The sequence below is a fragment of the Taeniopygia guttata genome, chromosome 2, assembly GCF_048771995.1.
Source record: "Taeniopygia guttata chromosome 2, bTaeGut7.mat, whole genome shotgun sequence".
Taxonomy (NCBI): Eukaryota; Metazoa; Chordata; class Aves; order Passeriformes; family Estrildidae; genus Taeniopygia; species Taeniopygia guttata.
Genome location: NC_133026.1, coordinates 131392857 through 131416659, shown reverse-complemented (window position 1 = coordinate 131416659; position 23803 = coordinate 131392857). Strand labels below are relative to the sequence as shown.

General features: G+C 45.3%; 1 protein-coding gene across 2 annotated transcripts in view; it reads left to right on the top strand.

Annotated features, from left to right (window-relative positions):
- Window positions 1-3320: 3320 nt before the first annotated feature.
- NCALD (neurocalcin delta) overlaps window positions 3321-23803 on the top strand; it is a 58259-nt gene continuing 37776 nt past the window's right edge. Inside the window, exon 1 of one of the 2 annotated variants that reach the window (XM_012571899.5) lies at window positions 3321-3609. The gene's annotated coding sequence lies outside the window, so the exon portion shown is untranslated. 2 annotated transcript variants of the gene reach the window in all.

Below are 23803 nucleotides of genomic sequence, written 5' to 3'. Positions count from 1 at the left end.
CTGGAAAGCTTGGACAGTTACATCGAGAAGTAGGGATTCAGTCAGCAATTCAGAAAATATCCCTGTGGAGGAGCCATATCACTGGGGGAGGTGCAGGAAAACTTCAGCCAAGCCTTAGGAACTGGGAACATCCAAACCTACACTGCCATGATAATATGTTCTTCAGAGCATTGGTCTCTTTTTTTTCACTTAGTATCTTTCAGCTGGATGAAAATTATAACCCTTTCAACATATAATTAGTACCCCCCCATAAACACTGTGCATGGTTTAAAAACTCCTCCAAGCTCTTGTACTGCAGCAGAAATATCCTGGAAAGGTGAGTGCAAGGGCTATTTTTATGCTGGAGGGTGAAGGTAGGATGAAGGTGCTCTGCATACACACTTGTCTGCAGGTGTGGAGGACCAGATTTACAGAGGAGCAGCGCAGGTGCAGGTCCTTGAGGGTGTGTGAGAGTTGGGGTTCTACAGCCTGGAGAAGAGGAGGATCTGGGGGGACTGTAGAGCAGCCTTCCAGTACACAAAGGGGTTTACAAAAAAGATGGAGAGGGACTTTTTACAAGGACATGCAGTGAAAGGACAAGGAGTAGTGGCTTTAAACTGAAATAGTGCAGACTGAGATTAGATATTAGGAGGAAATTATTCTCTGTGAGGGTGGTGAGACACTGAAACAGGTTGTCCTGTGAAGAAGTGGTGGATGTCCCAATTCTGGAAGTGTTCAAGGCCAGGCTGGATGAGGCTTTGGGCAACCTGATCTAGTGAAACGTGTCCCTGCCCATGGCAGAGGGATTGAAAGTAGGTGATCTCTAAGGTCCCTTTGAACCAGAACCATTCTATGATTCTATGATCCTGCCTGGCTGTCTCTGCCAGCTCTTTAGAGAATCAGCACAATGTTTTGGGGTTTTTTTTAATGTTTTGTGACCATTAAAATGCATGTGTTATATTGTCCCTTTTTGTGAAAAGCCTTTTGTAAGATTTAAGAACCATTAAAATCTCTCAGGTGCATGCATTTTTGTCAGAGCAATACAAAGAAATGCACAACACAGTGTTGAGAGATATCTTTTTAAACTGCAAACCCAAATTTTATGTAGTATTGTACAAACATTGCCATTAAGTGAAAGAATACATCTGTAAGTTATGATACAATTTCATTGGTGGGTGTTGACATGAAGTGTCAGCCTTCTATATTGGATTAATATGTGGGATTATGTGCAACACATGTAGTAATCAGTGGGTTTTTAAAATTCATCACATTATTCTTGTTTTGTTAAACAGTCACAGGTTTCCTAGCTAATTGTGAATATCTTCTTTTTATGGCATGAGTTTTAGACAGTGGAGGCTGCCTTATTCTATTGTAATAACTTTGAGCCCTCTTCACTGCTTTGCACTGAGGCCTGGGGCAGCTCAGGATCTCAGAGGGCTTTGCCCCTAATAGCATCTGCCCAAGAAAGCTCCAGTGCAGTGCCAGTGCTGGAGAGGTTGTTGGTAAACTGTGCTGGAGATGCCCTACTCACTAAATGTGTGCAAGCCAGCACAGGCTGTTGTTGATCCCAGGCTCACAGAATTATTAGAAGGGACCACTGAAGGTCATCTAGTTCATCTTCCCTGCTCAAGCAGGGTTCCCCAGAACACATTACTCAGGATTGTGTCCAAAGAGCTTTTGAATAACTGCAGAGAAGGAGACTCCACAATCTTTCTGGGCAGCCTGCTGCAGTTCTCTGTCACCCTCAGAGTAAAGAAGCTTTTCCTCATGTTCAGGTGGAACATTCTATGCACCAGTTTCTGCCATTGCCTCTTGTCCTATTACCTGGCACCACTGGGAAGAGCCTGGCTGCATCCTTCTGATACCCTCCCTTCAGATACTGATACACATTGATGAAGTTCCCTCTCAGTCTTCCTTTCTTCAAGCTATACAGGCCCAGCTCCCTCAGCCATTCCTCAAAATTGAGGTGTTCCAATCCCCTAATCATCTTTGTATCCCTTCATTGGACCCACTCCAGGAGTTTCATGTCTCTCTTGCACTGAACTGGACCGAGAACTGCAGATGTGGCCTCACTAGAGCTGAGTACAGGGGCAGGATCACTTGACCTGCTGGCCACACTCTTCCTGTCACCCCAGGATACCTTTGGCCTTCCTGGCCACAAGGGCACCCTGCTGGCTCATGGACATTTTGTTGTCCACCAGGACCTTCTCTGCAGAGCTGCTTCCCAGCAGGGCAGCCCCCAGCCTGTACTGGTGGTCCCTGGGGTTCCTCAACAGATGCAGGATCTGCATTTGCCTTTGCTGGGTTTCAGATGGTTCTCTGCCCATCTCTCCAGCCTGCCCAGGTCCTTCTGAAAGGCTGCCCAGCCCTCTGGGGTATCGGCTGCTCCTCCCAGCTTTGTGCCACCAGTGAACTTGCTGAGGAGGCATTTGCCCCTTCATCCAAGTTACTGCTGGATAAGTTAGATGATACTGGACGCAGTATTGATCCTTGGGGAACACTATGAGCTAGAGGCCTCCAAGTAGACTCTGTGTTGTTGACCACAACCTTCTGAGATCTGGTGTTCAGACAGTTTTCTTTCCACCTCACTGTCCACTCATCTTCTGATGAGCTCAGAAACATTTTCTTGTTGCTGACACTTTGTCTTTCCTCCCTGCTTCTCACAGGTGAAAGTCTTTTCCTTCTTCAGCATCTTCTGTGTCTTACTCCTGGTACATTCATGTGTTGTAGGGCTCTGGTAAAGTGGAGAGAGAAAAAAAAAAAGGAAAATTGGAGGATGGAGCGGATTGTAGCTAGAGTTACAAGGAAATTTGAGACACTGGTGTTGTGTCTCTTCCTGCAGGAGAAGGCTGCACAGGTGAGTCAGAATCAGATGGAAGCATGCGCTGCTTTGTCCCCCTTCCCGCGATGTTTTGCTGGGAGCAGATGGAGAAGGGAGGCTGGCACGCAGGCTGGCAGAGGGAGCAGATTCCGAGGCTGAGGGTCCGAGGCCGAGCTGGCCAGGCAGCTGTGGGGCCAGCCCCCAGCCCTGCACGGCTGCTGCCCCTCATCACCACAGCAGGACCACCGCTGCCTCGCCCAGTCCGGGCAGAGTGTGGGTGACCAAGCATGTGTCACCGCGGGCGTGAATAAAACTTCAGCTATGTGTCATTTAGAAAGACCCTAATTTTAGCTAGCCACCATGTCACTGAGGTGCCCCAGCACCCTCGGAGGGCAGCTTTTGTGCCCCTTTGCTCGAGCAAACCAGGTGTATAATGTGTTTTTCCTGCCGGAGGCTGGGGAGGCAGGAGCAGCAGGAGGAGGAGGAGCGGCACCCGCGGCGCGGCCGGCCCCCGCCGGCCCGCGGTGTTTGGGTTGTGCGGGCGGCCGCGCTGGCCGGGCGTGCGCGCAGTGTGACAGATGACCTATTGAAATAATTTCGGAGCAGGGCTGGCGTTGCCAGGACAACCAGCGCTCCCCGGGCCATGTGACGGGGCCTTGACGTCAGCCGGAGGCTGAGCCTGCGGTCCGGCCGCGCCGTCAAAGCGTGAGAGCCGCTGGATGCTGGAGTCATCCCCGCCGCCGCCGCCGCCGCGTCCCAGGGGCTGCCGGAGCATGGACTATTAAAAACTTGCATTTCTGCGGTGTGAGGTAACCATTTGCTTTATGTTCTCATCACGTTTGGATTATTTTCCTTAAAAAAAAAAAAATAGAATAGAAAGCAGCTTGTATCAGTGAATGATTTTTTTTTTTTCACTTGTTTGTTTTGGCTGGAAGTTTGCCTTGATGAACAAGCCCAGCGCTATCAGATAAATGCAAAGCAGCTTCCAGTTACTAATTCTGTGTGTAGACGGCAAAACGGAGTTAAATATAGATTAATGATCCATGAAAGGAGAATAAAATGATATCGCTCTCATTTGACACTTTAGGAATATAAATGAACGTGAGTAATCCTAGGCTAATGCATTCGGGAGCTAAAAGAAATTATGTTTAGGCATTGTGGTCTTTATACCTCTGTTGGAATTTGTTGGTTTTTAATTCTGCCCGGTTCAGGCGGGTTTGAGCCCAGCGTGTCCAGTGAGGGGAAAGCCAGCAGTCAATGCAGGCAGGAACGGCTTAAAATCCAACTCTGAAAGTTGGAGCATTTAAACCATCTTTGTTCACGCGGGGTCCTGCACCCTGCGCGCTCCCCGGGCTTTCTGCCCCTCTCCCGCGGCACGCGGCACTCTTGACTGTACTCTACTTACAGAGGAAAGAATCAAAACCTTCCTCAAAAATTATCTGAAATATGCCAAGACAGCAGCACGGCTATAACACAGGCTTTTACCCTTTTTCTCACAAGCACACATACACAGGGCTTGTTTTTTCTCTCTCTCTTTTTCTTTTTTCTTTTTTTTTTTTTTCTGTTGTGCATTGAGATCCGTTAGAATAGCTAAAAAAAGAACTGCAGCATGAGCAGCATGATTTTTCAATCAGTGATTTCACACTGATTGAAAAATGAAATGCTGTTTGGGTCTTTTTGTAAAAACACGAGGGAGATTGAGTCTGTTTCTGTATCGCGCTTACTCCGAGGTGGCTGTTGTGGGGAAGGATATCCCAGAGCTCCTGAAGTTCAGTGCCACAGACTGAGTTTGTTTGTGTGGGAACATATAGATTTGTTTTAAGAACAGATTACAGCCGAAGCATCATGTGCATTGTTTCCTGGAAAAGTATGTTAGATCTTTCTTATCTTCTCTAATTATATACTCCTGTTCCCTTCCTCCCAAAGTTCAAAGGGTTTATCAATAATGGTAATGATTCTCTAAAGCAGCTGCTGGTCTAAAACAATGTGGAGCTACAAAACAATTTAAACCACGGAGCAGCAAAATATTTTTCAAAAATTCTATTAAAATTATTCTAATATTATCAAATGCAGCAAAAGTAATTGTTTCAGAAAAATAGCCAAGACAGACATTAAAACTGAAGGCACTTCTCTAAGGAAGTTATGGCTTAGTGCTCTGGATTTCACTGTATTTGGCATTCTTAGCAGAGAACAAGGATAAATGCTGAAACGTCTAAGCCGCCTGAAACGTTTGAAAAATCTAAACCATTTCACTTGGTGTTATCTCATCAGTCCTTTCCAATTCAACTGATGCCCTAAGACATTATTGTTGCGGGGCTGAAATATTTCAAATTATCTTTATTAAATTCTTCACCTGATGCCACTGCGCCAGTGCATGGGGAGTCTTGCCTGGCTCCTCACAGGTGAGTTTTACCCAGGTTTGCAGGAGCCTCACAGCGCTGGAGGTGCTGGCACCCACGCACAGCCTTGCCACGGGGAGTGACGGGCTCTCGGTGTCCCTGCCCGGTGACCTGCCTGGGCTGAGCTGGGCACAGCTGCTGTGGGGAGCCGTGTTCCAGCCCCTGGCATTCATCCCCCTCCATCTGCATGTGAGTTCCCCAGACTGTAGAGCTGGGCTAGGAGGGGAGGACAGGGAGGTGGTTTATACGGCCCACCACCCTCTGAGATCTGCTTGTTCTCCAGCTTATACTGCTGGGGTAAGTCTGCAGAGGGACCAGGGCATGGAGTATGGGGACAGATTTGAGCTGAGTGGCACCTGCCATTCAAGAGAAGTCATTCACCCTCATGTCTGCAGGATTTAATTCCATATGTAGCTGCCATCACCTCCCAGATTGGACTAGGGTGATAATGCTCAGTGTGGGCTGAGGCTTATGCTCATTCATTTAGGCTTGAATACAGTGTCCTGTAGCATATGATGCCTTGAAACCACCTGTAAGTGGAAAAATAAGTGATGCAACTTTAGCTCAAGAGCTGTTCATTAGAAATGTCTTAAAAATACCTTCCTCATCGCTAGATAGAATAGAGATATCTTTCTTTAGTGATACTGAGGTAGTCCTGAAAAGGCTCTAACTTGACCTTAGAGCAAAGGATGGTAAAATGTGTCACATCTTAGCAGAAGGGTCCTGTACATGCTGTTGCAAGAGGTCTGAGAGGCAATGTTATAGGGGAAGTCGGTAAGTGCCACTGAGATTGCACAGGGATGCATCCTGCCTTGGCAGAGTGACAGCTCTGTCCCCTCTTGATGAGTCTTTGGGGGCTTTGCAGGCAGTGCCAGAGTCTGCAACTGGAGGTGACGCAGATCCCTGTTCAGGAGGGAAGGGAATGGTGTGTCAGAGTCATCCTGGGGCTATGTGCCTCTGCTTGATGCAGTGATGTTGTGATGCTCTTGTTGTCACTGGTCAGCTCTGTAGCAAACCCTTTGGATAAGCACTGAGGTTTACCTTGGCAGTGTGTGAAGCTGCCAGGCAATGTAATGCTAAGCATCCCACCATCTGAACTGCCATGCTTCCACACACCATGAGAAAAGAGCACACAGCCTGTAGGTTCCTTCCCACCACCGAGAGGGGAAGGTGGCTGCAGCCCATCCTTCACATTCTGCCCGACACTGACACTGCCAGCTAACTTGGGCTTGATATCCTCTGGCATAGGGATTAAAAAAGTGAGATGCACATGGGCTTGGCAACACTTCACCTTCTTTTAGGGAGTCTAGACTGGCCCTCCTACTTCCATCAGCCTTCATGTCATTTGCAAATGTCACCCCCTTTGCACACACATGATGAAGGGATGATCTCTTCCTGCAGTCTCCTTGTCCATGGTGAAGGGCGAGCAGACCTGCAATTCCTGAACTGGAGCACTTCACCTTAGGAAAGACCTTGGCTAAAGTCACGTCTGAGATCTCCTCAAGTCACTTCTCACACAACTGCATACAGCAGAGAAATCAAAAACAGATGTGAGCTGTTGATGCCTCTGGCCTCGTAATAATAACACTCAGTGTGCTCTACCTGATCTGGTTGAGTTGATGGGCAGTGACAATCTAAATTTAGACCAGAATCATAATAAAACCTAAAAACCACTTGCAGTGGGGAACACTACTCCTTGATTTTTTTCAAACAGAATGCAATTTCTGCTGTCTTTCTAAAGGTCCTAGCTACTGCTGAGGCAATATTCATGGGGGGAATAAAATCCTCTGTAGAGGGTGGCAGTTGTCAGTGGGAACTGATGCTTCAGGATGGAGTTTCAGGATCTTAAATTACTTATTGCAGAAGTTGGTTCTCACTCTGCTAAAAATCATTACATTGTGACAATTTAATGTCTGCATCAACATTAGGAACAACTGGTTTAAATGATAGCTGACCTAGAGTAGATCATTGGCATTTTAACTTACAGTTGTTTTTCCAATTAAACACAGATGCCATGTGTAGGGTACTCTGAATGCAAAATAAAAATTGACCTGGCTGTTGCTTCCAAGCTAAAGCAACAAAAATCCTAACTCTGGAATGTTTTTGGTAGTCATATTTTAGAAATAATCTTCTGTGGTGAGCCAAAATCTGTACAGCCAGATAACAGCTTAAAAAATAGACTATGCTTTGGCTGTACTTTTGCTGCTGTTAAATCTATCTTCTTAAATATCAGGGAGTATGAGTTGAGGGTTGAGAAACAGTAATTCTGTAATTATTTTATATGGATTGAATTATTCTGTCATCAAATTTGCATTTCAGACAGCATTACAGTATGAAAATATAATTAGAAACTGTAATTCAGGAATTGCTGAATGTGATATTTCCCAGAGGGAGCACTGTGAAGAACCTGCCCTTACTACAACTTTAGCAAATGTTGAAATCCTATAGGTGGAAAATGTGAATGCTGAGTTGTAAAGTTCCTTTCCCTTCTGTGGTCTTCACATACTGTCAAGTTGCTTCTTAACTTCATTTTTTTATAAGATTCATTTCCACAGAATCATCTAATCATTACAAGCTGAAGGGCTCAGATCCTGTTCTGTTGAATTTCAGGGTGGCTGTGCTGATAGCTGCTGAATTGCTTTCAGCCACAAAATGACACTGAAATAATGTAAGGATCTGATTTACATGCAGAAAAAACAAGAATCTTGTCATTTGGTATGAAATGCTGGTTTCAATTTGCCCAGCACCTGAAATTCCCAGCCACACCTCCTTTCACAGAAGGTGGCTGAGGATGGGTCTTGGTTTAGCTCTGTTTATCTTCTTCTGTAGTTCACTATTTTTTGCAGTACACACAGTGTTGTGCAAAGTTTTAGCTGTATAAAACCCACTAATGTCAATCCTTATATTTTTTATTCTTGTGGCAATCTATGGTTTACATACACATACTAGCTGGAAACAAACGTGGCTTCTGTTTTTTAGTTGGGCTTGTATTGATAAATCCCATGTGCTTTTGTCTGAAACATGCATGTGTTAGAAGAGCATCTCCATGGCCAATTTTTCCCACCACCTTGTTGGGGCATTGGTCAGGTCCTTATATGAAAGCAAGCCTGTGGTGCACAAAGCAAGGATGGCACAGGGAGGAGACAGAAGCTGAGTGTGGGTCATTCTTGATGCTTTGGTGTCCCCACACACCTGTCACAGTGCTGCTGAGTGGCAGTCACAGTGCGACTGCAGAGGAAATGTCAGGATGGGAAAAGGAGAAGTGTGGATCTGTGACCCCAAGGATGGCATGGATACATGGACTGGCTGGTGACATGGTTCCTAGTGACCCAGAGATACTGTCACCCCCAGAGTGCTCTGAGGATCAAGATATTTTGCCTGGGTGCTGGGGAAGATGTCTGTCCCATCACTCACATTTTGGGTGATGCACATCCTTCCCCCCATGTCTGGTATTTGCAGTATGAGCATAGGACGGGAGCTTCAGGGTGTGACTGCAGATGCCCATTTCTGTAAGGGAGGGTGCAGTATGCCAGGGACGAGTGGCCTTGCTTGAGGTGCTGGTTTACAGGTGGGACATGAGGAGTTCCTGAACATCACAACTGCATTTTTGCACATTTACTTAGGAACTGCAAAGAAGCAGGAGGCAGCATTTCAACTGACTGTGTCTGCACATGGGAGCTGAAAAGCTTTGAGACAGGTTTATATCTGCCACGTGTGTCACAAAGCCTCTTAGCTGGGTGCTGAATTTCATTGTGAAGAGAATGGGCTTTGGGAGCAGGCCAGAGCCAGGCTGTCCAGCCACAGGGGCACGGTGGACCAGGAGGGATGGGATGAGGGGGGAAGGAGAGCCCTTGGCAGGGCTGGGTGTGTGCTGGCAGGATGTGTCCAGGGCAGGCTGATGTTCTTGCACTGCTGCATCTGCCCATGCAGGGAGCTCTGGCCATGCTGCCTCGTGTGCCTGGGCATCTGAAGAACAGGCCAGACAACCTTTTGCTCCGTGAAATGGAGCTATCTGAAGGAGCTGGGAGAATGAAATACTCTGCCAGTGATGTTGTTTAGCTGCCATGTGATGTAGCTGTGGCTAACGGGGCTGCTCTCTCTTCTGGGCACTGGGTTCAAAGTAGGGCTGCAGGAACACTGCACAGTCAACCCTTGTGCAGTGTCTGCTACTTCACCCAAGAGGAGAGAAATTAAAACTGAAGAAGGTCAAAGTGGGCTTCTTTCCTTAGCAAATTCCCTCACTCCTAGAGCAGCAAGATTTCCTGATTATGCCTCACACAATCTTTCTGCATGTCCTCCAGGACTGCAAAACCACAATGGATCCAGCACATATGAAGTGTCTAACTGCAGCTGAATAATACTCAAAGAGACTTCATGAAGCAATTGAGCCCTGAGAACCTTTAAAGAAAATATTCTGCTCATGTTGTGCTCGCAAATCTAAGATGCCTGGGGGATACAAGCACAAAGCTGTTGATTATTTCCACAACTGCTATGTGCTTCCTATCACAACAGTATTCTTTTGTGCAGAATGGCAGCAAGATTGCAGAGTCTGCTTTAGCTTTACCATCTTCACAAGCCCAGGTCCAATTAGAGCAATTATATCTCAGCAGAAGCACTGTCTGTTGTCTGCTGGACCTGTCTGTCAAGCATCCTATTCATTGCTGTTTATCATGTATGAGGCTTTTCATGTAAAGTTGTTCTGACCCTACTGAAACAGTCCCACCAGAAGGGTAGCCTGCATTTTTATTTCACAGGCTGATGTGGATGAGAAGAGTGCAAATTTACAACTGGCCAAGGATACATCTTTCAGTCTAACCACGATCTCCTCTCACTTGAGTATTATTGCTGGTTTGACACAGCACACAGCTTTCATGTTCAATTATTTCACTTCACCCTTCATTTTCAATTACTTTACTGCTAAAAATTGAGAACGTTATCAGAATTCACAGTTCTTCCTTGCCATGTTCAAGGGTTTCCTTAATCAAAATCTCCAATGTGAATTGCAAGGCATGTAATGGTTGATGACACATGATACTAAACCACTTACAGCTCTGATGTCTGTGTAGACTCCCTGGTCTCTGGGTTACTGAAGTAGTGGGAACTACTAGCTGGGTAGTGGGAACTTTTGCAGAATGACCATTTGTATTTTGCTTTGACTCTCCTGTCAGGGTCTAGTGAAGGAGCTGAGTAACTCCTTCCAAGGAAGTCCCCCTTATCACCACTAAGGTAAAAGCTAAAAAAGAGAACTCATTGAAAGGCAGAAGTGCTGGGACTTGGGAAGGTCAGAGGCAATGCAAAGAGGAACTCTTTCTGAACAAAAAATAGATACTTATTTTCTCACACTGCTCTTGGAAAGGAGAATCCAGGGAGCAGTGTTTAGAGTCATCTTTATGAAACAAAGAGAATTCTTTTCTGACAATTCAGAAATGAGATTGCCTATGAGAGAGCATCCCCTGTCCCTGCTGCTAGCTCCACAATATCCATGGGAGTCCTGGCCAACATGCACAACAGCATTTGGGCAGAACAGGATTGCTTTAGGAACTGAAAACATGGGCTCAGACTTTGGTTCATCTTCCTCCAGTATCATCAGGGCAGTGGTTCCCCCACATTTGTTTCCTATTTTGCCTCTTCTGCTGGTTTTAGCTCAGAAGGGCTGCTTTTGTCAGGAGGAACTGCCAGGCCATCTCTACTAGTGGTCCAGGTGTCACCTGTGCCTTCCCTTGGCACAGGATGCTGCAGGCAGGAGAGCTGTGCCACCCTGACCAGGGCTGCAAGGAGACCTGGCCAGTTTGGCCGCACCAGTGGCAAGAAAAAGTGGGAGCTGATGAAACAGTAGTATAACATGCTCCACATCAGCTCTGTGGGGGTCTTGGTGAATTTGTTAAAGATGAGTTTATGCTGCTTAACTGGATCTGCAGCCTTGGCAGATTCTGTTTATTTTCTTGCAGCGATGACGTTTTAGCTGAGAACCTGGGGCTGGGTTCTCTGCTGCTGTGCAGAGTCAGACTCCTCCACTCACCATGGACATATAATGTTTGTGATGCTTCAACTAGAAAAATACAATTACTTCAGAGATGGCAAAAGGTGACAGAAGCACTAGCAGGGTGACTGCATGCCTGACTTTTACTCTTTTTGTTAGACCTGGGACCTTTGCAGAAACCCTCACCTCAATTCAAGGAATCTGATTAGAAATAGAAGAGTATTTCACTATTAGTTCACCATGTGCCAGTTATTAGTAGGCTGTGGTGTTGCTCCAAGGGCCTGTAGTAAGATACACCCTTCCTGCATGCCACTCCCTCCATACTTGCAGATGGCACTCCAAATAGGGTGTTGGGGAGGCAGCTGGGAGAGAAGGAGTTAAAACAAGCCACAATTACCAGTTTGAGACATTCAAACTGGTATATAGCAGCTTTTCTTTTGTTTGCTGAATTCCCCATGCTTTTACAGTGCTATTCCCATTATTCATTTATTCCCCAAAATAGCATTTTTAAGCAGAAGAATGACTTGAGTGGGGAGAAGAGGGGATCTGCAGGCTGAATGGGACAGCTGTATGTTCCTGTGTCTGCAGTGAGGGGTATTTCAGGCAATTTTCCTTCCTCACTGGAAGCCCAGTAATTCCTCCCTGACAGTCCTTGCTTCCCAGGGGTGAGTGTTGCACAGTGTGCTCACGATGCACACTGTTTTTATGGCCCAACTTGAAAAGAAGCATCTCTTGCTGGTGGACGCTCCTTTGAAGAGGAAGGATGCCTTTGCATCCAAGGATGCATCCAAAGGATGCCTTTGGAAAAATAAGCCCAAAGGAGCCTGGCTCTAGGACTAGTGATGCAGGCAGATCCCACTGAGCTGGGAGGCAGTTCCAGCCCTCAAAACTCCTTGTGTGGCCCATCCTTGAATGCTGGCCCAGGAAAGCACTGCTCTGGAGGGGCTCCCTGACAGCACCCACCGGGGCTGGCCGGGGATCCCGCTCCCTTATCCCTCACAGTCAGGCATGCAGCCAAACACAAGCAATGTCAGCTCCAGAAACAGGTGCCAGCAGCCTTCCCCTAGGGCTACAGGGAGGGATGGTAGAAAAGAAGCCCTGAGAGGAATTAAAAATTAGATGCTCGTGGCAGTGGCTTCCTGTCACCACATCTCAGCAGCTCACCTTCACGGTGGCTGGCTGGCTGCCCAAGCACTGGGGAGAGAGAGGAGCATCCCATTCTCACTGCCTTTGCTGGAGATCAGCCAGCTCTCCTGTGGTCCTGGTAGGTGGATGAGGAGGAGCTGCTTCACTGCTGCATGCACACAGAACTGACCAGAACAAACAACATGTGCCCCTCCGTGGAAATGCCCTGAGTCCTAGTGAAAGGCATCACACCCAGATGTGGCCAGACCCAGCTGAGTCACATGGCTCTTCAACAGGTGCAGCTGTCCAAGTGTGGGTGCTGAGAAGCTGAACTTGCCATACCACAGCCCTCTCTGTGGTCTGGATTGTGCAGTAAACCCAGTAACAGTGTGCTCAGTGTGGGTGGAGGCTGAGCCCATAAAGACTGGCATTTGGGCTGCAAGGGTGAGGCCAACCAAGGCTGGTATTTGGAGATAGAAGGGCTGAGCTCCATGGGGACATTTGGCCCTCCTAAGCATCCAGTCCAGCTCCTTGCTGTGCACATGCCCTGAAACCCCTTCAGAGCCCCAGCACATTCATCACTGAGCCCAAGGTCCCTTGCAGAGCATGTCCAAAATTATTTGAACTTTGGATCTAGTTCATAATCCCCTCTTAATATCCCACACTAGGTAAGCATTTGCTTCCCCCAAGCCTTGATATTTCTGGTTTTGACACTAACATTCAAGTAGGTGACAAGCTCTCCAGTTTCCTGAGATAATGGCTGAGTCTGTACCATGGCCACTGGCTGTGTCCACAATAAATGAAATAGTGGGCAACCCCAGCACCAGAGCTCGGTAGTCAAAATCACTCTCTGCAGAGCAGTCCCTATCCCAGTCTAGTTCCCAATCAGTTCCCAGCCTGTTCACTGGGCCTGTTCCAGGGGGCAAATGGCACACAGTCACTTTCCAGGAGGGTGCAGAGTTCAAGAGCATAGACAAGGGAACTTCTGTGCCAATTGGCCCCATGCTGGGGAATGCTCCCAGATGCATTTGCTTCATAGTCATAGGTGATGTGGTAAATGTCATCATGCATAACTGTGTGAGAATCCTTGGGGGTGAAAAAAGAGCCTTAAAAATAGAAAAGTGTTTTTTCTGAAGCCCAGGTCTAGGTAGAGTTCTTGAGCTGCCACAGCCAGGAAATCAGCCCATTGGAGCATGACAAAAAGGCTGGCAACTCCAGTCTGTCAAAAAAAGCATTGGGGTTCTAATAGGACCGAAGTGAAGGAAATGAGGAGCAGGGCTGGAAGAAAGGATATTAAAAAGCCTTTGGTCCATAGAGCACCAGGCTCTTTACTCCCCTGTTTGTACAGAGGAACATTATCATGTGCACTACTGACCTTACTCTTTACAGAGTGTGGGTTTGATGCTGATTTCATATTGTTTATTGGTATATACTCTTTCCCCTGTGAGGCTCAGTTCTAATCCTTTTCTAGTTTACAATCCATTTATTTTTAAAATGTGAAAAATGCATAGGTCAGTATCCACTACTGTTCTACCATTTCTCCAGAATACGTAAATTGTTATTATCTGTATTAGCTTTCTCAGTGAGAAGCCAACATGTTACACTTTTTTAATGCTGTCTCATGCCTAAAATCTGTTTTCCAAATCCTCCTTTGCCTGAAGTAAGCACTGTGCACTGCACAGTGCATCCTCCAGCTCCCTGGGGACTGCCCAGCCCCACATACAGCACTGCCTTTGCCACACAGCACTGTCAGGAATTTCACAATTTTACTCTGCAAAGAGAGAAGTAATGTCCATGTGCTGTCCTCGTAAAACCTCAGGGTTGAAAGAGGTCAGAATGAAGGACACTTCTGAATGCAGTTTTCTCCCAGTACTTCTGATTTTGTTGAATTCAACCTTTCTGTTATTGACCTCGGAGCATAATGGCAGCAGGGTTTGAGAGAGCCAGGGGAGCATTTGCCTATGTCTTTGCCTGCAGCTCTTCAGGTAGGTTTGATTATTTTAATTACTACTTCTGTTAGACAGGGAGCATCTTCCACTTTCCCTGAATTTCCCAGTCGTGTCTGGTCACAGATCAATTAGTGCTACATGGAAGCCATCATATGGAACTCTGATATTATTTGTGGATTTACATCAAATTCCTGCAAAGTATGAGGATACTGGCTGAAAACTTTTGAACAGTGGGGTTTAGTAAAGCAGGACTTGGGCATGACTGTGTGAAAATGTAAATTTTTCCCTTTTCACTTGCAAACAGGAGTTGTTGTGCTTGTATTGCTCCAAATAATACAGGGGATTTGGGAAGACTAGCATTAAGACAGTTTTTCAGAGTCATTGAATATGTTTTAATCCTTATTAGCCTTGAGCAATTGTCTCCCAGTGAACTCATGGAAGGAGAGGTATAATTAAAGATCTGTCTTGCGTGGCCTGCTGTGCATTTATAGCTCTGCAACTGCTCTCAGTAGTGAAACAGAAATATGTCTTTCAAAGAAAAGCTCAACAACAAGAAATATTTATTTCAGAAATATGAACACAAGTGTTTCTTACAAGAATCATCAGATAAAAGCAAAAATGTTCTTAAATTTCTTGTTCCACTAAGCACCTGGCTCTAATCTACAGTTCCTTGACTTTGTTCATTTTTTTAACCCATGTGGGATCCTATTTTAAGGCATTGTTATTTCATCTGATAATAAAAGTCTATTCAACCATTTGTGTGTTTCATCAGTGTTGACATTTCTTGCTCCCTACCATATTTTGCATTTTTCTTCAATCTTTCCACTGAAGAACCAGTGTTGTCCAAATTGCTGCTGCTCAGCTGGACACAACTCCCTGTTCCTTGCTATTTGAAGCTGGTTACCTAATTCTGCTGGTGGGTAATTTTGATAAAGATTTCACATAGTGCTAAATTTGTCTGCACAGATGATAGAATGACAGGTTTTTCTCCCAGCCACTGCCGAGGTTTATGATTGCTGCTTCTCAGGTGTCTGGCACAAATGGAAGTGGCACCGTTGTGGGACGTGCTTGTTATGCAGGCATTAGCCTTGAAAAACCCTGGATTATTGCATGGTTTGTCATGTCTGTTTAAGCACACTCTTTCTGCTCCTCCTCCAGTCAATTAGAAACTCTATTAAATTGGATAAACGTAATTAAAAAGTAAGAGATTTACTCAAGGAATCTTTATTGCATTTCATTATAAACCACTGAATCTAATTTAACAAAGAAGATTGCTTTAATTATAAGTGGACAAAAGAAAGATCTACTCTATGTTCCCACTAGGCAACTATCAGCAACATGCACTTTCTTCATCTAATGCAGTCTTGACAAGTAATTGGGTTTGGTAGTTCTCCTGGGAACAGCAGTTAACTGTATTACAGAACCCCCCAGAGACAATGACATCAGGTGGATTTGTTAGGTTCTGTGGTATCTGTTCTCAGCTGTTTTTTCTTGCCCTGAGGAAACTCATGACACAGCCATAATGTAGGCAGAGGGTTCAGATGATGAGCTGTTGATCTCCCCATCTCATCTCCAGCCAGTTTCACTGCACTTGGTGCTGCCCTCTGGAAGCTCAGCAGATGGGAGAGAGCTCTGGTGGCCCTCTGTGCTTTCAGACACATGCATGGCTGTTTTTTGTTGTGCAGAGTGAAGTGCCTTGGTAGCGTTTTGTACCTTATTACTATTTCAAATCCCAAGCAATTTTCAGAGGAGAAAAAGGAAGAGTCAGTCCAAGGTGGTGTGCTAGAAGAAGAGCTCCCTGCTGCCTGTGTTCTTCCCTGTTAGGTGGACATTTGAAAACTGAGTGAAGTTCTAATAAGCAGAGGAATTCCTCCATATCTGTCATGGTGTGGTTTGGAAGGGAGCATGAGGTGACATGGTGCCTTCCCACTGTCACAATCGAGGTAGTGCTGGGCGTGCCTTGAGGCAGAAGGGATGACTGTCAGGAGGTTTAGGTGTCTACAGCCTCTGAGCCCAGGTAGGGTCAAGAAGTGCCTGATGAGAGTCTGTTCTGTGCCATCCTCCTGTGAGTCTCTGCCAACCCAGGAATCTTGAAAATTCACCCCAAATAGTCCAGGAGCACATGACCAGCTGATAAAAAAGTCATATAGATGAAAAAATCCTTTCCTCCCTCTTCCTGTGCCTCTGTTCAGTCAACACTGTAGTGCAGCTGTCACCCAGTAATTTTAGTGAAGTCATCAGAACTCTTCAGAAGAAAAGAATGGTATTGTTAAATTATTGTGTTCCTTAGAGGAGACAAAAGGATGACAATAAAGAGGTGAAATTTTGTAGAAAGCTTGAATTGCTCAATACTGAATAGAGACCAGGCACGTCTGTAATTCACTTTCTAAGAAAATGCAAAACTTGATTTGGACAACAGCCTGCTAATCCTCCTGACTCCAAGGTTAAGCCCAACCAGCTGTGAATTTTATTGAGGTTACTTGTAAATCTTAATTTCAGTTAATTTTTTTGCAATAATGTATTGCTGCTCTCAGTGGTGTCTGATGCTTGAAGTGACAGAGCTGGCCAGCTTTCCTGACCTATGTGTTGCATCCTGGCGCTTGTTCCTCTGCTTGCCTAAAACTCCCCTCACATTCCTGCCACTGCCCATCACTGACATGTGTTGGGAGGTGATTACATAGTGCAGAGGAAGATAAAGATATTGCAAATTTGTTTACTTAATGTCACTGTTTTTGGCTCTCCTCATGGTGATCCTCTGTGCCAGAAAAACTGCCCGCTGTAATAAGCATGCTTGTTTTTTTGGATGCTATTTCTCTTCCAAAAGTGAGGACAGTAGGAGACCACCTGACTCCCCTAGACCACTTCAGGTATCCATGTGATATATAGACCCTATTTGTGGAGTTTTAAAATTGCATTTTCCCATGACTTTGGCTCTTTGTCTTGTGATCTTTGAAGAAGGCTGTTCCACAGACTTTGCTGCTCTAGTGGTTTGAGATTTGCTTCTCATTCCCAGCCAAAATTTATTATGGCTAGTTTATACCCATTTGTTCTTTAGCCAGCATTGTCCTTTGGTTTAAACAGCTTTTCTCCTTCCCTGGTGTTTACCCCCTCTGATGTATTTATAGACTTCAACCATATCCCCTCTTGGCCTTTCTTTAGCAAGGCTAAACATCCAAGTGCCTCTGGTCTCCTCTGAGAGCACAGGCTTTCCATTCCCTTATTTGGCTTAATAGCCCTGCTCTGCAGCCACTGCAGGCCAAAATCCCTTTTCCTCAGCGTGTTTTCCTGGCCATGTACTACTTTCATCCAGGTGAGCCCTCATATTTTTAAAACCTGCTCATAAAGAGCATTAGTATTTCACCCTCCCTGAACTACACAGATCGGTCTCGGCAGGTTCATTAGAAAGCATCACTTGTGTCCTGCAGGACACATCATATTGGTATTTTCCTGTTATCTTATGGCTATATAAGTCCTCCAGCTGTTCCTCCTGCTCCATAATTTCTAGTTAAGAACATCAATTATTTCCACTTGTCTCTCACATGCTGCATTTTGCAATAAGGAGTCCCATCCCTTTGCACTCTTCCAGTGCTAAGATTGTCCCATTCTTCTGGTGGGGTAGTCTGGTGTCCACCTGATGGTGCCTGTCTCCTTGGTGTCATCAGTAACTGCACTTCTTTGAGATTATGCATCCTGGTTATTAATGAAAATGTACAACCACATCCATCCCGAGACTCAGCTTGGAAGAACCTTACTGTAACCACCTTCCACCTGAGATTTCACCTCTGATTTCAATTCATGATCCTGAAAGAGGAAACATCTGCCTTACTCTGTCCAGCACATCCCTGGAGGAATGATTTGCTTTGATTTTACCCAAGTGGTTTTGAATTAGCCTTTCCATATACATCCATGTATCTATGAGAAATGAATGCTTATGTACAGGTTGGAAAGCCAGTGCAGGCAGACTTCCTACAGAGTTTCCATATAAGGTCAGTTCTGCCAAGAAACTTCAGTTTTAACCTCTAACGTTTCTACAGCTTCGGTCTGAGATCTCTCTTCAGCAGCACTTGCCAGCTGTGGTGCTCAAGTTGGGGTGTTAGCAGATATTTTTTGCTCTGCTTCAGTCTCCCAGTGGATAACAAAGCCAAATTCATGAGTCTAATCACTACACTTATTTTTCAGACTTAGTACACTTTTTTTTTTTTAATGGGAATTTGGAATGGGGTGAAAATTCTTTTGTGTTCTGGCAAGTGTCCCTCATATCTTGGCCTGCAGAGGAAGAGCAAAAATGATATTTGTACCCTTTACATTCAAAATATGTGAAATTATAAATATCTTGTAATCTTAAAACATTCCTGCTTGTTCTTCAATTAAGACTGTGAGATTTCTCCCTGAACATCTCCCTGGTAAGTCTGACAAACATCTGATTGTCTTCTTCTTTGTGCTAAAGTACTTTGAGGCTTTTGGAAGAGTTGGTGGTGACATCTCACAAAACAAATAACACAGCTACTTCTCTTTTGGGCTCAAATAGACCAACAGAAGAGAAATTACAGACTATTTAGCTGCCCTTTTGGTGACAGGAAAACCAATCCTTGTCCTCCTTCCCATGAGTAGTTCAGGTTTTGTATATCTCTCAATGTTATCAGCTACTTCTTCTGAATATTTTGTATAAATGAGAACTGAATGGACTGAATGAGAACTGGTTCCTTTAAAAAGAAGAGGAAGGGGCCTTCAGAAATAACAAGTCAGTCTAGTTAAGTTTGTTCCCTGCTTATAATTTAACTTTTTTATATGAACATTAGAGCATTCTCTGATCTGAACAATAAGCTTCCACCTTTTCATATTCTGGGCTGGCTGAAAAGCCTTTGCCCAGTGCCTACATCTTATAAAACCAAAGACCGGATACTCCTGTGACATTCCAGACTTCATCTTGTTTGGTGGACCAGTTATCCTGGATGCTGCTCAAAGAATAATTGATTTGAGGATTTGTCAGCTGAGCAGTCAGATAGAAAAGTCTATATTTTGTCATGAGGTTTCATTTTCCAGCTATTTTTGCTAAAATCAAGGAACTTCACATCAAGAAGGGATTATATAACTCAATCTGACACTCCATGTTGAGCAAACTGAGACTGTGGTCTGCTCTAGCAATTTTGTGAAACTAGACTCCCATATTTCTGTTTCTGCCAACCATAAATTTGGAATTTGCTCACTCACTCTCTAGATTCCATTTAGAGATGGTATTGACTAGATTTCTTTAGCTTATATAGAAACAGTGAAATTTAGATTTCTGAATCTGGAGTTTTCTGTAGGTAAATAATGTGGCATTTGATATTAAAACAATGGCCTCCTGAGCTGCTGTCGAAGGATGTGTCTTGTTAAAGGTTGATTCTAGATTGAAAGCACTCAGTGTGTACCTGCACACATTCTCTGAGCCAGTCCAGTGTCCTTGCTCTGTTCAGGCAGAACTGGGCGCTGTGACTGTGAGTGCCCAGCGGTGGATCCCTTCCACCAAGGAAGCTCCCTGCTGCTCTGAACCTTCAGAGGGAAGATGAAGATGAGCAGAACTGGACAGCTGGGTCCCCAGCAGCTGCAGAGCTCATGGTGTCAGTCAGAGAAGTCCCTGGGGGCTGCAGCCCCCGTGCCACCCCCCAGGCTGGTGCAGAGTCACACTGTGCAGCCAGGTGCCTGGAACCAAATTTCGGCCCTCTTTCCTCCCTTCCCATGGCATCATCACTTGCTGAGAAACTTGAATACAGGAAGCATCCAAACCAGAAGCATAGGCAGGGGAGTGTGCCAGTCTGCAGCTGCCTAGCATTTCAAAAGGAAGACTGAATTCCTTGTATCTGGAGATCAAGATGCAGGGAGTCACTTTATTGACAGAATTAGTTCATATTCCAATCCATCTTGTGTGCAGATAATGCACTGTGGGATTGAGCTACTATAGTAATAAATTTCCTAACCTAATTGTAAAAGATAAAAGCTCCAGTGAAGTGAGGCTTCATGGCACACTCCACTCCATTCAGTTTCCAGTCCTTCAGAAGAGCAGGCGAGAACGCCCTCCCTCAGGTTGCTGCTCTGTGTCTCTGACCTCCTCCTACAAAAGCAAATTTTCCAGGGAAGGAAATAGAGCAGCACGAAATCTTCCCTCCCTTTGGCTACCAGCATCTGCTGTCACTTTGCAGCTCACGTGAAAGGTCATATGGAGCAGGGCCCCATGTGGAGCAGCCCTCCAGGTAAAATAGGGAATGCTGTCTGGCCCCAGACCTGCCTCCCCCTGTCTGCTTCCTCCCCTCTTCTGCAGCAGTTCCTGACCACCCTACTGAAGAGTTCCAGATAGCCACAAGCACTGCCAGTCCACTGCACCTTTGATCTGGAAGCAGGAGTGGCTTCTGAGTCCTGCTGGCACATGAGATGCTGATTCCCACTGGCTGTTGCAGCTCAGCAGCAGAAGGAGGAGGGATAGAGCAACCTGTGGCACAGTGATGCTGGGTAGACATCTCAGGCCTTTGTTCATGTTTTGGGCTCAGGGAGGGCTGAATGCACTGGGCATTGCACGAGGTCTGATGGTGTCTGGGCATTGCTCAACACCCACAGGCCTCCTGTGGCAGCAGCTGAGGGACAGATACTGCAGCCAGTAAGGAAACCCAAAGAGCTGAGCATTTTAGGCTGATTGGCAGCTTACACCTCAGCAGTGCAACCGCTGAACTTGTCCATCTCTGCAGCCTCAGAGATGGGAGTGGCTCTGATGCATTGTGATCAATCCCCAGGGAATGAGGTGGCTGCATGTGCATGGAGCAGCCGTGCAGAGAGGCAGACAAGTGCCCCTCGGCTTCACAAGTCAGAGTCAGCACATAGTTGAGGTTGAGAAGGACCCTTAAAGGTCATCTGGTCCAACCCCTACATCTTAACAGGTCATTGATTTCCATTCATGATTGAGCTGCCTTGCACTGCTAGTGAGACTGGAGTTTCTTGGAACTTCACTGAATTAAATTTTCATCTGGCCATGCCGTTAGGATGGTATTCTTAGAAACCACAGGAATGAAGCCCATGTAATGCTGGTGGCAGTAGCTTTATTTCTCTTGGCCATGCTAGAGGAGTTCTCAAGCTCCACCAGACTTCTCTGAGAAATTGGTTGTCTTCACGTTTGAAAAGACAGGATTTGCATTGCAGCATTTACATTGCAATGTGCTTGGTGTGTGCCAGCTTAATATAATTTTAAGCTGTTGATCAGGACAAAAAGGAATCCCTGTGTTGATGTGTTGTCTTCCTTTATGAAGGCCAAAATATTTGATGCTCCAAGCAGTGTGCTAAAAGCATCTACAATAAGGAGACAGTGGCATGTTGTTCACTTGGAAACTCCTGGGAAAAAGTATTCATGGCTTCTATATTAACAAAATCGAAATAAATTAGTACTATTTGTGCTGTTTGAGTTCTTAGAGTGCAGTTCAAAAGTAAAGTCACACCAAAAAATATAACATTTTCAGGTACTCATACCCTGCCAATAATTATTGCCTGCACAGACTGCTACAACCTATTTACTTGCACCAGCTTCACAGCTGGCCTCCAGCCAGCAGCTGAGGTTCACCCCTGCTCTAGATGTGAACTGCAGACGAGGTTTACAGGAAGCCTTCAAAAAATACGAGTTGGTGGTTTCAGCAGGGCTCAGCAGCACCAGCTCCACGGGTCTTCCTTTGCTTGCTTATTTTAAAATTACCATCTGCATTTCAAAGAGAAGCATTTGCAATTTTTTTATGAACCAAGGTTGGTATTAGACACTAAAGTGGACAAATGCTTTTTGCTTGGATTCTTTGGCCAATATGCACATTGCTTACAAGTTCCCAAACAGTTGTCACACAGGTGTGTAAAACACTCTGAAAAGCCCTTTCCTTCACTGCTGGCTCTTGCTGCAAGTGCTCCCGTCATCGTGCAGAGCTCCAGAGCTGCTTATCATCTCTGTGCACAGCACACCCGTGTTACCCACCTCCACCTCTGTCTCAGCTTATCTTCCTGTCTCTGCTGCGTGGGATGCAAGGTGGAATGGACTGTGGCCACAAGCAGGACAGAACTTGGGGAGGCACCAGAGGCAGTAGGCCGGGTGTGACAAGGTCAGGTGTTTTTGAGGAATCTGATCAGTTCTCTCAGTTCTCTCTCAGCCAAGCCAAGGAGGTCTCTAGGCTCAGTTCTGCAGGAAGTTCCAGAAATGCTGCTGGTAGCTGCTGGACATCACTCTGATGTAAGCAGTGATTACTTTGCTGATCTGAGGGAGGGAGACATGTTGCATGTAACAGCTGTTACATGTTAGGGAGGTCTGGCCCATTTCCATCATGTTGTATTGTTATTTTCCACAGAAGTATTTACCAGCAGTTGCTCCAGCAACATACAAAAAAAAAAAAGATCAGTTTTTCTTCCTTCAAATAAGAGTGAATGGAGCATTGGAACTACATATACATATTTTTATACTTGGTAATTTCTCACAATAAATGTGCCACATGGCATAGGATGAAATTGTATTAGAGGAACCGGCACACACATCAAAGCTTTGATTGTAAACTTCCAGCTCAGAGAAGGAGATGAGCAATCTCTATGTTCAATTATAGCTGCAGATATTTCCTTTTTCCTAAGCTGGTGTCTGTTACCATGGCCACAACCTTCAGAGTTTTCTGTCTGTTTTAAAGTCATTACTAGGAGTGAAAAAGCAGATGTTTAATTACATTCTTCTTATTCCATTCACTATGTACAGCTGACCATTAGAAGTCCTCAGTAAAAAAATAAGTCCTTTTTTATTATTATTTTCCTAGAGAAAAATAGCAGAAGTTAAATAATATATGCCAATATGTACTTTGTCTACAACTTCTAAGTACTGGTGAGAAGAGCAGTTTCCTGACATCTTAAGGACCGGATATTAAATTGGTATTAGCAGTAATCAGAGGTAAAGTGAAAACCATGCAGTAGAAAATATAGCAGTTGTTGTCCTGGTCACTGACAGCCCCAAAGGATTGAGAATGTCCTTCGAACACTCTGGTTTCCACCCAAAGAAACACTGTTAAGCCAGAGCCGTGTATCTGTACATCACCAGCAGAGTCCTGCACAGGTGTTGTGGCAGCACACCTGCTGCCCAGGTGTTGTGGCTGTCACTATCCCCACTGTGTGTAAAATCTTCTGGGATTTATCAAAACAGGAGGCTTCCCCAGAAACTTCTTCTCCACCACATTGTGGCATTTCTGGTTTGTGGATAGAGACAATAGTTACTCAGGAGATTGCTCAGCCAACAGGACTGCAGGGAACGTGGTCCCCTAGATGTCTCATGGATTGTTCATGGTATGTTCCTCTTTACTTAGACAACATTACCACTTGTGTCACAGAATAGAAGATTTGTTTATTAAGATTTCCTGTACTCAGGGTTGCCTAAATTTAGCATTTTGTCTGTAATGTTGGTTACTCCAGTATATGATAAAAGCTTTGTCATCTGCCTGTGCACACCCCTCCCCACTAGGCTCTTCTCAGGCCAAAAGAAAAGGTTGATTATAAGAAAGATCAAGTATGATCTTTCCTG